The sequence below is a fragment of the Myxocyprinus asiaticus genome, chromosome 5, assembly GCF_019703515.2.
Source record: "Myxocyprinus asiaticus isolate MX2 ecotype Aquarium Trade chromosome 5, UBuf_Myxa_2, whole genome shotgun sequence".
Lineage (NCBI taxonomy): Eukaryota > Metazoa > Chordata > Actinopteri > Cypriniformes > Catostomidae > Myxocyprinus > Myxocyprinus asiaticus.
This window is the reverse complement of record NC_059348.1, coordinates 27,814,795-27,827,626: the sequence shown is the minus strand read 5'-3', so window position 1 is coordinate 27,827,626 and position 12,832 is coordinate 27,814,795. Positions and strand designations below refer to the sequence as shown.

Genomic DNA, 12,832 nt, shown 5'->3' with positions numbered 1-12,832 from the left:
CTAACTTGTATAACTGTTTTTCTTCTGCGGAACACAAACCAAGATATTTTATAGAATATATGAGTCAATGAGGTCACAACTTTAAAGTGGATTAAATCACTGGATATGTATGGATTACTTTTATGCTGCCTTTTTAGCGCCTGAAAGTTTTTAACCCCAGTGACTTGTATTGTATGGACAAAAAAACACCTCATTCATCCTTAAAAATATATTTTTGTGTTCTGCAGAGAAAAAAAAATCATACGAGTCATACAGCATGAGGGTAAATATATTATGTGTGGATTGTCATTTTGAGGAAACTATTCCTTCAAGTCTCCAGCTTCTCAGAAGTGTCTCCTGAGGAAAAGACCCAATTAATCTCACTATGTCTCCTTTAGAGTTTCAAAAGAGATCTCAACATTTTCTCAAACTGTGCTCAGATTTGCCAAGATATCAAGTCTGCAGTCAAAAGTCTGAGATTTCAAAATAAGCACAATGTAAAAACATTTCTTATCAAATTCTTCTAAAACAAAATTTTCTGAGCTGTGCTATCTACACTAATTTTATAGCTCTGTACACTGATTGTCAAAAATGGTTACTGGCCATAGTAAGATTTAAAAAATGATTTAAATTATATTTATTTAAATATGCTTAATTTTTAAGTATAAAATGAGTTCAATTAATGCCAGAGCAAATGTACTTGCTTTGCCATTTACCGTCATTTTGGTGTCAAAAATATGTTGTTTAAAAATTGATTTTCAAGTTTTTAAAGTTCATACTCCTTATTAAATTGAACTGTTTACTTTATTTAGTTTGAATTCATAATATGTAATTATTGAAAGATTTCTCAATTCAGTTTGATGGGACTGAGTCATACAATTCAAAATGTGTAAATCTTAAAAATAGACAGATTTATTTATTTATTTTTATTTATTTTTTTGTGATTTGTCTTATTTGTGTCTATTTTTATTTCTCTTAAGGACTTTTAGGAGAAACATCGGAGATAAAGTTGATGCTTTAATGAGACATAACTGAGAACTCAATTAAGTCCTCTGAGCTATGAAAGAGTAACTTCTGAGCCATAACAAATTTCCTCTGGCTATAGTCACTGGCTGTATATGTTCTCTTGATGCATTTATAGACTGAATAGGCAATAACGAAGAGTTTGGAATGGTAAACGAGGTGAGGGTTGATGTTACACCATACCACAACCCAGCACTCTGCACCCCAGTCTCATCAGCCGCAATGCACGACACGATGCTGCCCACACACACACTTTCTTGCGTGAGTAATTTGCATTGCGTGTGCAAGCTTGTATGAACGTATGGAGGAGGTTTTGTTTGAGTGTGTGTGTAACTATAATTCACTGTTGTACTTTCTATTTCCCCTCTATGCTGCTCCATAGGGATGCCATGTGAGTCCTCGTTCTCAAGCCGTGGAAAATCTATCATTTTTCATTGAGCTGGTGCCACTGTTGCTCTAAGGGGGGGGGAGGGGGTGGGATTTGGCAGCTCTGACCAAAAAATAACAATTCTTAGATTAATTTATTTACAAAAAAGGAAAAACTTTGTGTGAATGTGGCACCATCCGCAAAAAGAGAAAGTTTGTTGGTAGAAAATGCACCAATGGTTTCGAAAGCTATAGAAAGCTATGATTTGCGAAGCACTGTGAATCAAGCGTCTCTTTCTAAAGTGCTCGGGAGTAGGAGGGTGGAGGAGGGAGTTTGTGTTAAAATGGAGCAGCTCCTTCAAATCACCTTTACAAACAGGCCTGAGGGCAGCTCTTTTTTTCTCTTTTATTCCTTCAGCAGGTTCAGCAGTTGTTATTGAACTGTAATATGCCCCAGCACAAAAGATCCACGCTTCAGCAATACCTGTGACACGTGTCTTTTCCTTCAGATCCATGTAGTATTCAAATATAGGTTATTGTACAGTAATGGTCAGGTTGAACCTTTGTTCTCAAATGTATAGATTTTACGTGAGAGATATCCAGACATAAAATGTTTGAAAGCCCTAACTACTCAGTTTAACAGTACTGGGCCACTTATAGATGACAATTTGAGCACAAAAATGGTGAGAATGTTGCTGCCCATTCTAGCACAGTCTCTTCATAGAGGAGAGAAACCAAGGTTTTATGCTAGATGCGTGCCCACTTCTGGTAAACAATGAAACAGCATGGTAGTCTTCATGTTTACTCCTCTGTCTTCATACAAAATAGGCTCTTGTTTCTGAAAGGTGCTGCAAAATTGGGCCTTTTACTGCATCCTTTTTTCGGTAAGCACACTGGCCAGCCCAAAGGGCAGAACGGTGTGAGACTGGACGAGCACGGAGTCCGTCTGGAATGGGAGGGATGGGAAAATGGAAAAGGAAGGTCTGGGACATTGGAGGAACATTGCTGCAGTTTGCAAATGTTGGCTTATCACTCACACTTGAGTTCATTTATCTCCTATTCATTGCTTCACAGTCTCATCTCTTGGCCCTTTTTCTGCACTCTTCCTGCCCACTTGTCCTTGAATATTTTGAATGACTCAGGCAGTTTTGTTTTTGTAGGCCCTTTTCCCAAATGAAAATACAATTCCATACATCATTCCATCGTTATCTCACTCTCAAAAAAAGAAAAAAAAAAAAGAAAGGTTTTTCATAACAGAAAACAGAACAGAAGACAGCAAAATATGCTATCTAAGGAATAGGCCATTGTAAATGTGCAGTATAGTCAATGTACAGTCTGTTCCATGACTGTTTTGTCAAGATATGGTTTCTCCATGTATATAACATCTTTGGTGCACACAGTTACTGGCGATTGCATGTCAAACTGTTGTTTGTGCAAAGATATCAGAATATGAACTATAACATAAATAAACTTTAGCTTGCAAGGTGTTTCATCCATGGAGTTTTGGAGAGAAGAGATATCAGAAGATGCTTAATTGCAGACCTGCTACAAGGACTGTTCCTACACAACTTGCACTGATTAATGTGTATTACCTTCCTCAAGAGAGTTTGAGTATCTTTCTTATCTAAGGGATTACCACTTCTGAACCTTGTCTCTTTTACATCATCAAACTGAGGCATGCAGTTTGAGGAAAATTGAACTACTATGTGGGAATGTATTTCATGTTCACCCCAAAATTTTTATTTTGTCATCATTTTCTCACTCTCATGTTGTTCCAAACCTGTATTACTTTTTTTCTTTAATGGAAGACAACATGAGAAATTTTAAAGAACAAACTAGTCCCTCTTTTCAAAGCAGTTAAAATGGAAGAGTTCACCCATAAACGAAAATTCTCTCATCATTTACTCACCCAAGAATTTCTCAGCTCTTTTGCTCCATAAGTGAATGGGTGCCAAAAGTTTGAAGCTCCAAAAAATCACATAAGTCAAGTAATTTTTATTTGTATAGCGCTTTCCACAACACATATCATTTCAAAGAAGCTTTACAGAAAATCATGCAATAACAGAAAGAAACTGTAATATCTATAAAGTCTTAGAGTCATCATTGTGTAGTTTGATTAAATATGACTGTACATTTTGTATAAAAATAAATAATTAAATCATAATTGTATTTATATCCCCAGTGAGCAAGCCGAAGGCGACTGTGGCAAGGAACACAAAACTCCATAAGATAACCTTGGAAGAGACCAGGCTCACTGTGGGCGCCAGTTCCCCTCTGGCTAACAGCATGAATATAATGCCAATATTAGTTATTTATGTGCAGTTCAAGTCATGGTTTAAAATTAGTAAACTATGTAAGTGTTAAGGGCCAGTGCTTAAACAAAGATTTTGTATGAACTGTAAGATTAATGTCTAATGTCTTTGAAATTCATCCTGGATTAACTGCAGAAGTTCACATAGATGCATTGTACTTTTGTTGGCAATTAATTGATAGTCTATGTATTACATTTCAATAGTGTAGTCCATCATTAGACCGAGGTGATGCAGGCAGAGATGAGTGAGGTGCATCGCAGTTCAACTGGCCGGTCATTCCGGTGAGGTCTATCCTATGTCCAAGGTTCAGGCAGAGGCATATGAATTATCCCGTGTCTTATGGTTTGAGTTGGCATCAGTTCATCCTCTGAATTCCATCGTAATAGACTGAAGTGATGTCTGGCTGGCACTGGCTGCATTTAGTCGTCATTACTTAGAGACACGTAGCAGTGGAGTCCGACACCAAGCAGGAACGGAGCTGGATCTGGCCGGTTCTGGTGACCTTGGGATAGGAATTCCTGGTTGAGACAGGGATACAAATAGAATAATATCAGCGTAGATGCTATTCAATTTTTGGCAGAGTTATAGATCATGATAAATGTTTCTGGTTCCGGCAGACCTAACTAAAGCAGTCTAACTGTGAGTTGAAGGATAAATTAGGTGTATGCCCGGCTAAATAGATGAGTCTTTTGTCTAGACTTAAACTGAGTGAGTGTGTCTGCATCTCGAACAGTGTTAGGGAGAATATTCCATAGTTTAGGAGCCAAGTATCCTTTTGTGGATTTTGATATTCTAGGAACTATTAACTGGCCAGAATTTTGCGATTGTAATGAACATGATGGAATATAGCATGGTAGAAGGTCACTTAAGTACTGTGGAGCTAGACTTTTTAAATTAATACAAAATTTAACAGGCAGCCAATATAACAATGATAAAATGAGGCTAATATTATCATATTAGTCAGCACTCTGGCAGCTGCATTTTGAACCAATTGAAGTTTATTTATTTAACTTGCAGTACATCCTCCCAGTAATGCATTACAGTAATCTTGTCTTGAGGTCATGAACGCATTAATTCGTTTTTCGGCATCAGCAGAGAGCATGTGTCGTAAATCAGCTATATTTCTGAGGTGGAAGAATGCTGTTCTACAAATATTGGAAATTTGATTTTCAAAGGACAGATTGGTATCAAATATAACATCTAAGTTCTTTGCTGTAGAAGACCATGTAACAGTACATCCATCAAGAGACAAATTATATTTTTGCTGCTTATTTTTAGAGGTTTTTGGTCCAATGATTAGTACCTCTGTTTTGTCGAAATTGAGTAGAAGGGAATTTCTGGCCATCCAATCTTTGATTTTAATGATACACTCTACTAATTTGGAGAATTGTGAAATTTCATTGGGTTTCGAAGAAATATAAAGTTATCCATAAGACTTCATAAAGTAATCCATAAACTCCAGTGGATAAATATACTGTATGTCTTCTGAAGCGATATGATGAGATCATATGGTGTGGATGAGAAACAGATAAATATTTAAATCATTTTTTACTATAAATTCTCCTCCCTTCTCAGTCAATCTCCAGTTTAACTTTCACATTCTTCTTCCTGTGTTTTTGATGATTCACATTCTACATGCATATCGCCCCCTACTGGGCAGGGAGAAGAATTTCTAACAAAAAAGTACTTTAATATTGATATGTTTCTCACCCACACCTATCATATCACTTAAGAAAATATGGATTAAAACACTGGAGTTATATGGATTACTTTTATGATGCCTTTCTGTGCTTTTTGGAGTGTCAAACTTTTGGCACCCATTCACTTGCATTGTGAGGCCATACAGAGATGAAATGTTCTTCTAAAAATCATTATTTGTGTCCTGCTGAAGAAAGTTTTGGGCCTCATGTATTCAGATATACGACAAAGGCAGGCCTAATACAGTCGTAAAAACCTAACTCAGGCCCCCACCTTCCAAGTCGTAAATCTTACTGATAAAAATCGCGCAAAAAATCAAACAAAGGGAGTCCAAAACAGACTACAAATCCATGAAGCCTTGCTCACTAAAGGATCAAACTCTCAACTCCTATTGGATGAGGCACACAACAGAACGTCCCTCAAACATGACATCATCAGGAGTTGAAATACCTCTGAAATGTTTTCGTGAGTAACTTCCAGTGACTTTGTTTGCAGCGTGTGGACACAGCTCATCGCTGCTTTCAGGTGCAACCTCGTGGCACAAGGAAGTAACGTCCGACTTGAAACTGTGGCCATACAATCTCCATCTCGCTGGACGAGTTGAGATTACACTGTGTTCCACCGAACACTCTAACGGATCCGAAGGAGACCGCCGAGCAATCCGCATCTTCATCCATTTGCCTACAGAAGTGAAGAGATTAAAGATTTCTCTTCCATCTTCAATCAAGTCAACATTTCTGAGTTCTCCGCCAGCCCGCCGAGAATCAACAGCCGTTCCGCCCGCCGACAGAGCGAGGAAATGGCCTCCCGTCATCACCCGAGCCTCAAGGAACCGGGTCAGAGTTAAAGGACGGAGGAAAACACATTCTACCTGTGTCCTCATGCGATTCAAGTAAGAGGTTTACGTCTGGGCAGAGATAGAATATTATAGTGTGTTATTCTTGTGTTTCAAGGTTTTTGCTTGTACAGTTTACGGACCACCATGTCCGCTCATTATTAATACTCAGGGTATTAATTATCACGAATTTGTTTTGCTGTATTGTGGTCCAGCCAAATTGGATTGTTGTGCAATTTCGCCATCGCGGGTGAGACAGCAACTGAGTTCATCCATTAAAGAGTCAAATAACGCGGGACTTTTACGAGCCGTCCACCGCGTCTCTGAGTGATAAACACAGCTGTTTTCTCTCCCACTATCGCGAAATCGGCTTTAGGGCTGTCACTTCTCTCTCTCTCTCGTACTAACCACATACCCACCCACCCACACACACACACACACACACACACACACACACCTTATGTGTTACAGGATTATTTTATTTCCATATCTAATCATATCACTGTTTAGTTTGTAGTTGTAAGTCGGAAGTTTATTGACTGCATTGTATTAATTATTAATTGATATTACTGCAAAAAATAAACTTTGTTTATATTACAAAGAGAAGTGTTTTGGTTTGTTTTGCATACGCCTGTGTCATGCTGACGGGATGTCAGTGCTCGGATTCAAACCTTCATTCATTGTTTTTTTTTCCCGAAAATCGATATTCTTCGGATGTCGATTTTCCTAAGAAAACAATCTAATATTGAGACTGTTATACTATCTGGTTATTAGTCCCTAATTCCAGGGTGGTGCCCCGTCAATATTAATCCTTATTAATATTCTATTGATTTTTGATAATTGATAATTATCTTTGATTGTTGAATTTGAATGATCAATAAGCTAATGTTAATTTTAATGTTTCATCGATGTTAACAATTAACGATTATCTTTGATAATTGTTGATTTAAAGGATTAAAAAAGCTAACATTGATTCTCATCAATGTTCTATTGATTTTAATAATTAATAATTATCTTTGATAATTATTAATTATTGCTAATAATCAAACTTGCTCCTAAACATAGCACACTACATTTACTGGAGCCCCATATGAGGTTTTAATGAGTTAGATTCAGTTGATTAATTTAAATATTAATTAATAACTACAGAAATAATTATTAATTATTTCTGATAGTAACACTGATCTAAACAACCAGTAAAGCCCTACATAATAATTGGTGCCCCGTGTGAGGCATCCTACAAAAGAAAGTCATACACATCTGAGTGCCATGAGGCAATGATGAGAGAATTTGACCCGTAATTACCATTGGTGAATGATTTTTCTGTATTTGTTCCATCATTGCATCCTCTGACCATGCTGTCATGGGTTGAGTCATAAAAAATATGGGATTGTCTTCTCATTGCTTGGTTCTATAAAACATAATTGCTGAATCTTGTAACTAAATAATCATCTGTAGAGGTTGTATGAGGAAATTGGGATTTGAATGGGGTATTTTGGGAAACACTTTCTTCAGATAGATTTCTTGATCTAAGTTGAAGGTGGTGCCAGCTCTTCTCCATTTTATGCCAGTATTGCATACAGTATATTGAGAGCTTTAGGCCAGTATGTAGAATTTTGAATAGCACAGTTTATTCTTGGGTTCAGAAATCTTCAGCATTGAGGGAAATGTTAATGCACCTCTGACATGTCTAAGCAAAGGCAAGCTAATGATGATGACAGTGTGCATAGTCATGATCAAACCTTCATTGCATATTCATGTTAATGTGTGCAAACACACAGACCTCTTACCAAGATTTTACTATGGGAATTATTAAGTCTAATGGGCATCATAGAAAAGGCTTAGGTTGAGATAATTCTAGAATGCAAGTGTGATGTAAAAGAGGGTATTTACCAGAGCTCTTCTAGAGTAAAATCTGGTACTTCAAGTGATTAGCATGCCGAGGACTCCTTGTACATCTGAGATCTGACACCAGCTTCAAAAAGATCATTTGAAAATGACTGAACCTATATGAGAGTGGTCTGCGCCAGCACTGTGCGTTGTTTGACAGTGGTGATGTAGCACATATATGCAGATCTCATAATTGTGAGAATACTTCCTCGCCGTCTAGCCACTAGTATACATTTTCAATGATGAACATATACCTGAATATATAAGGCTGATAACTATTTGTCCTCTTTTCATATGGTGGTCAGTTTTACAGTAGGATTTGTCTCTCTGCTCTCAATATACTGGCTTATATCTCAGCATGCAGGATGTGAATTTTTTCTTTAAAATGCCAGCATGGTAACAACGCTTTTCGCATGTGAAAATTGGGCTCTCCTACCACAATAGAAATTATCCTGCTCTTGGAGCATGACTGCAGAGTTGGATTTTGCTATAGGCAAGTGCAACTTATAGTGGCATGACCTCTCTTGTGTTTTGAGTATGCTGTTTTCAAGGGGACAATTAAGAACATTTAATTGCTCAGATTAAAATCTTTGTCTTTCTTATGCAAACAATGTGTTTTGATGCTTGAGGTACAATTTCACAGTTGATTAGATACAATTAGGTATAGAATCTAAATGAATTGTATGGGTCATCAGCGTTCAGTCTGGCTACTCAGTATGACTGTTGATTAGCCCGGGCCTCGTATACATTGATGTTCCTTATCAGAAGTGTTCTCATATTGTATTAAATGCAGAAATATGTCCTCTGACCTGTGGTTAGCTCTTCTTTAACAGAGTGCTGAAAAAGGTCAACCCGTGCAGACATGTGGATGAGCTGAAAAAAGTAGTCTAGTTTATCGGTCTCATGCTTGGGTTTGTAATAATTTTATAATAAGTGTAATAATATATAAGCAAGTAATAGGTAATTTGTATTTGTGTCATCCTCTCTGGATTATTGAAAACTTTTTCAGCAAACTGGATTGTCCTTTGAACTGACTTTTTGACTGCATTTCACAGTCAAGCATTTTAAATATTTCTGACTAACAATTTTTTATTTATTCACAAATTGAACTCAGAAAAACAAAACATATATACACAGAATCAACTATTAACGCCCACTATCACCCCTCCCAATCCCCAACCCCACCCTGGCCCTTAACAACAACCCAGTGGTCGTACATGATTATAGACACACAATAAAATAAAATAATAATAATAATAATAATAATAATAATAATCACACATCCAGCAATGTCAGATATCTGTCCCATTTCTCCACAAACAAGTTCAATTTCCCCAGTCTTCTAAATGACCCTTCTTCAAAGGCCGCCACCCTCCCCATCTCTGAGCACCACTCCTGAAATGAGGGCACTCCAGCCGACCTCCATCCCCTTAAAAGTATCTTTCTGGTGGTCATGACACTGGTTAGGACCCAACTCTTTATGTGTCTATTCTTAACATCGATGACCGCCCCATCGCCCAAAATACAGAGTCTGGGGCAAAATGAGACCCGAGTGCCCAATTCATCACACACAAAACTCTAAACCTTCAACCAAAATTCCTGGATCTTAACACACCCCCAAAAGACGTGTTATGTTTGATTGGCATCGCCAGTAGGTGGGTGTGTCTTTAAGACCAAGCCTATACAATCTAGAGGGGGTCCGATAGAATCAATGTAAAATCTTGAATTGCATAAGGTGCACCCTTGTGTCTCTAGATGCAGACTTGATGTTTTTTAGAATCCTAGCCCATTCTCCCTCCTCCATTACCAAGTTTAAATCTTTCTCCCATAATCTCTTGAGAGAAGTTGAAGCTCCATCCCCCAGACTCTGAATTAGCAAGGAGTAATACACTGATGCCTCATGACCAGTAATCACCATTCCCAGAGTATCTGCCACTTTAGGGGGGTGTATGCTACTCCCAAAAATAGAACAGAGCAGGTGGCACAGCTGTAAATATCTAAAGAACTGAGATCTGGGAATCCCAAAATGTTGAACCAAATTTTCAAAGGATCTCAACACTCCGCTCTCATATAGGTCACCAAGTGTAGTAACCCCCCTCACAATCCACTCTGACCTGCAGAAAGTGAACTTATTAATACATAATTTGGGGTTCAGCCATAAGCTTGAGGCAACATTTAAATAAATGTCCGAATTAAACACTCTGGACACTTTTGTCCATACCGAGTGCAAATGTGAGATAACGGGGTGTAATTTAACATCTGCGGTTAGTTTGATAGAAAGGCTTTGCAATGGTGAAATAGGGGCAAGAACTTACTGTTCAATACAAAACCAGGGAGAAGCTCTCTCAGGTGGAAGCAACCAATGAGCCAAATGTCTGAGACCGAACGCATAATAATAAAACAAAATCTTGGGTAGGCCTAGCCCACCTTTGTCAATCGGCCTATGCAGCTTACTGAAGTGTAGTCTGGGACATTTCCCATTCCAAATGAAGGACTTCGCTATGCTATCAAATTGCTTGAAATAAGAGAGGGGGACATCTATAGGGAGAGACTGTAGCAGGTATTTTGGAATACAATTCATTTTAATAACATTAACCTTCCCAATCATCGATAAATGTAATGAAGCCCACCTGCCCACATTGCTCAAAAACCTTTTTATTAAAGGGTCAAAATTAACTCTAACTAAATCACACAAATTTGCTGGGAAAAAAAATACCCAAATACTTAATGCCCTGTTTGGGCCACTGAAAGGCGCCCGGCTGAAAAGCCATTATTGGGCAGTACGCTGTCTGTGCCAAAGCTTTGGATTTAGACCAGTTAACTCTGTATCCCGAGAACTTTGAAAAGCAATTAATAATTCTGTGGAGGCAAGGCATAGATCTAGAAAGGTCAGAGACGATTAATAAAATATAATCTGCATAAAGCAGAAGCTTATGTGCCACACCGCCCGCCATCACCCCTGGAAAATCATCCTCCTTTCTTATCGCGGCTGCTAATGTTTCCAGGGCAAGACAGAACAATAATGGGGAAAGAGGGCAACCTTGCCGGGTGCCCCTAATCAGAATAAATTAATCTGAAATTAATCCATTTGTTTGTACCACCGCTATCGGGTGTCTATAAAGTAACTTAATCCATTCAATAAAAGTATTCCCAAACCCGTATATTTCCAAAATCTTAAAGATAATCCCATTCTACCATTTCAAATGCCTTTTCGGTGTCAAGTGAGATGGCAGCAACCGGAGTCTGATCATTCGCCACTGACCACATGATATTGATGAAACACCTAATGTTATCAGAAGAGCTGCGGCCCTGAATGAACCCCACCTGATCTGTATGTATAAGAGGTGTCATAACTTTACTTAATTATTAATTAATTAAGCCAACATCGATTAGCCAACATTTTTGACAATATTTTAACGTCTAGCTGGATCAGGGAAATTGGACGGTAACTCTTACACTCGCTTGGATCTTTGTCCTTTTTAAGAATCAGACTGATCCGGGCTTTCGTCATGGTTGGCGGAAGCTTTCCATTCTTTAATGATTCCGTATAAACTTCTAGCAAATGTGGAGCCAGTTCTGTAGCATAAGATCTAAAAACTCAGCGGCAAAGCCATCTGGCCCCGGAGCCTCAATTACCTTGCCAAGCTCCTCCAAGTTTATCTCAGAATCAAGATAATTTTTTTTTCTCATTCGTCAGTTTAGGGAGTTTTAATGGTTCCACAAAGTTTCTAAAATCTTCATCAGTAGACGAAGACATGGAACTATAGATATCAAGATAGAATTCTTTAAAAGCATTATTAATATTAATGGCTGAGGTAAATATTTCACCACCAGCAGATTTCACTAAGGGAATGGTTGAAAAAAACTCTCTCTGTTTTATATATCTAGCCAGAAGTTTTCCTGCTTTGTCCCCTGACTCAAAGTATGATTGCCTTGCCCTGAATAGTCAAAACTCCACCTTCTGCGACAAAATAGTATTATATATTTATTTCAATCGGGTCAGTTCTCTTAGGCCATCAGACGACATTCGGTGCTTCAGCTCTCCCTCGGCACTTTTAATATTCCCTTCTAACTCCACGTGTTAGAGACGTTTCCTCGGACAGTCAAATGAATGTTCAGTGAGTCAGGCCCTCTCAGCTGCAACGTGAGCACCACACAATGACTTACTTATTCCATTGACTTTATGAAGGACAATGCTTGTTGGGGACATGTAAATACTTTGCAGCCATCCTTAGCATCTATTCTCATTTTGGCCAGGAACATCAGTGCAAAAGCGACCTTCAGTTGATGTAAGAGTTTCTTACATTCCTTGAATCGATCACGTTTCTCTCTTGTCGAATTCGCAAAGTCTGGGAACAAGAAAATGTTGTGGTTCTTCCAAGAAAGCCTTCCTTTACTCCTCACCTTGTGTAATACAAGATCTTTATTGGATGATCTCAGAAATTTGGCCAGAATTGATCAGGGCCTGTCTCCCTTAGCGGATCACCGAGCCGAAACCCTGTGAGCTCGCTCCATTTCCAGCTTATGGCCTGTTATGTCGAGCAGACTCGGAAAAGGCCCATCCAGAAATTCCACCATATTCTGACCCTCTGCTCGCTCAGGAATTCCAACAATTCGGACGTTGTTTCGCCGATTACGATTCTCAATGTCTTCCAACTTTTCCCAAATGCGTTCCAAGTCCGCCTTGGTCGCTAGCGGATTAGCAGCTAATTCCCTCTCCAATGACTCC

General features: G+C 38.4%; 1 protein-coding gene across 7 annotated transcripts in view; it reads left to right on the top strand.

Moving 5' to 3' along the window:
• The window catches only part of LOC127440546 (small conductance calcium-activated potassium channel protein 2-like), a 50,877-nt gene that overhangs the window by 28,188 nt on the left and 9,857 nt on the right, over window positions 1-12,832 (top strand). The gene's annotated exons all lie outside the window — the stretch shown is intronic.